At 42.6% G+C, this 2,217-nt stretch overlaps 1 long non-coding RNA gene across 1 annotated transcript; it reads right to left on the bottom strand.

The window, feature by feature from the left end:
• Positions 1 to 993: 993 nt before the first annotated feature.
• LOC309489701 lies at positions 994 to 1,858 on the bottom strand. Its single transcript, XR_014202481.1, has 2 exons — positions 1,298 to 1,858; positions 994 to 1,168 (listed from the first exon to the last, which is right to left on the bottom strand). It is a non-coding gene; the product is annotated as an uncharacterized lncRNA (long non-coding RNA).
• Between the last annotated feature and the right edge of the window lie 359 nt (positions 1,859 to 2,217).

The following is a 2,217-nucleotide window of genomic DNA, read 5'->3' on the forward strand; positions in this document are numbered from 1 at the left end:
TAATGCTCCGTTTCCTTGGTTAAAATCGCAATTTTCTCACGATTTAAAAATAGTTGGAAAAATTTGGGATATGGTAAGTAATCAACTTTAACTAAATATTTAACACTGGCCTTGAGATTTTGGGATAATTTGATGCAAAAATCTTACATATTGTACCTTTAAATAAATGCTTTGTTTATAATGATGACGTTATTGTAAGCTATTAAAACTTGTATATGTCAAAAGATCAAGGCAAATTTGATTTCTCATGTCAGGACCAAAGACTGTAAAAAAAAAAATATGTATGTGACGTCACTCGTAGTGTTTCTGAAGAGCGTTTCTGAAGCCCGAAGTGGGCGGAGCCGGCCGTCGCCATCTTGGCCGTGCGTCACTCCCGGATAAACTAAACTGTGCAGCGAGGCAGATTAGCTGAGGTGACGTGATGCTAACAGACAAACGGCTAGCAGTGACATCAGCGGCAATCCACCTGTCACAAGTGGCCACGCCCTTAATTATGCAGAACTTTAAGGCTTAACACTAGAAGTCCCAGAGAGTAGCCATTTGGCTTTTCTACCTATAAAACCCGCAGGACAGCCGATGGGCTGGAAGGGTTTAGGCTAATATCCTTAATCAGCTGTGAACAGTTGCTTTTGTTATGCAAACAATGTGGGGCCATGCTGAGCCACTTCAAGGAAACTTGTGTTTCATTTTGCCATCTTAGGGAGAAATCAACACACATGTTTTTTTTTTCCTTTGTTGCTGAGATTTATTGATAAAAACAGTACAAAATAAAATAAAAAAGAAACCAACCATTTGTACACATATTTACAAATAATATTAAAAAGTGAGTGAGTAAGCTTGCAAGCTCCAGCAGGAAGTCCACCCGTCTTTCCTGCCTTCCGGTGCATGCTTGATACAGCACATGTGCATTCAGTGCTGCCATGTCAATCATGTTATAGAACACGGCAACTGGCCAGCGCCGTGTCCCTGTGCGGACAGTGTACTCCCGCACCATCTGGTCCATCACATCCACGCCGCACTTTGTGGTGTTGTAAAGGGTGATAGTGTTTGGCTTCCTTTTGGTGGTATTTTCAGTCTGAATCACGCTGTGCATGCTGCTAAGAATGTAGACGGTCTTCTTCCGTTTGGCCGCATACGCCGTCAGCGTAGCAGCAGTGGTTGAAAACACCTAATAAATAAGATAAATTGTTATTTTCATAGCACTTTTACACACAATGACACAATGACACACTTGGCGGTGTTGATTCTAAAAATTAGAAACACATAAACATAGAACCACAAAAGACCTGCAACATACCTGAGTGGTGAATTCATTGCGATCTGTGTTTCTAGCGGATTGAGGGATTTCCCGGCGAATCTTGTTGACTGTGCCGAGGATGGTGGTTTTCCGGCTAAGAAGTTTATGCGCAAGTGACAGCGATGTGAAGAAATTGTCCGTGGTAACATTTCTGCCCTTGTCTAGGAATGGTTCCATCAGCCTCATCACTACATTTTCAGACAGTCTCTCTCCACTGGGACGACTAGGGTCCTTGCCAAGATATGGGAGGACATTACAAATGTACTTGGATTTTAGGTCGCAAGCCACCCAAAACTTGATCCCAAACTTGTCAGGTTTAGTTGCAATATACTGCAGGAAACAGCAGCGAGTCAAGTTCTCTGCTTTTAGCAGCCCTCCCTCCCCCACACATACAAACAAGCCACCAGCAACCATTCACACACACCCCCCCCCCAACCCCCCTGCAGATTGCTCAGGTAATGACCACATTTACACATGAATTGATGCTAATGATAGCCAAAAGACTGGCCAGTTAGCATCCACTTGGCTAAAGGAGGGTTAAAAAACTCTGGGACTTCTAGTGTTAATATAATTTAAACGGATGAGTTATAAAAATATTCACCCCCCTCACAGTCGTCATGAAGGGCAATATTAGCTGTGTGTGTGTGTGTGTGATGTATATATATAAAGACCAAAACCCCTTTTAGCACCAGACTGTAAACATGTTTTTCTGCTGTAAAGTTGGACATTTTAACATGCGGGTCTATGGGACTGAGTCTCTTCTGCAGCCGGCCTCTAGTGGCCAGTGGATGAACTGCAGTTTAAGTCACTTCAGTGTTGGATTCAAGAGACCGGACCCATTTAAAGGGGACATATCATGCTAAATCCACCTTTTTAGCCCTTAAATGCATTTTGTTGTATATTTTGAGTGTTTAGAAGTA

This window comes from Leuciscus leuciscus, assembly GCF_965113295.1.
Source record: "Leuciscus leuciscus genome assembly, chromosome: 24".
Classification (NCBI taxonomy): domain Eukaryota; kingdom Metazoa; phylum Chordata; class Actinopteri; order Cypriniformes; family Leuciscidae; genus Leuciscus; species Leuciscus leuciscus.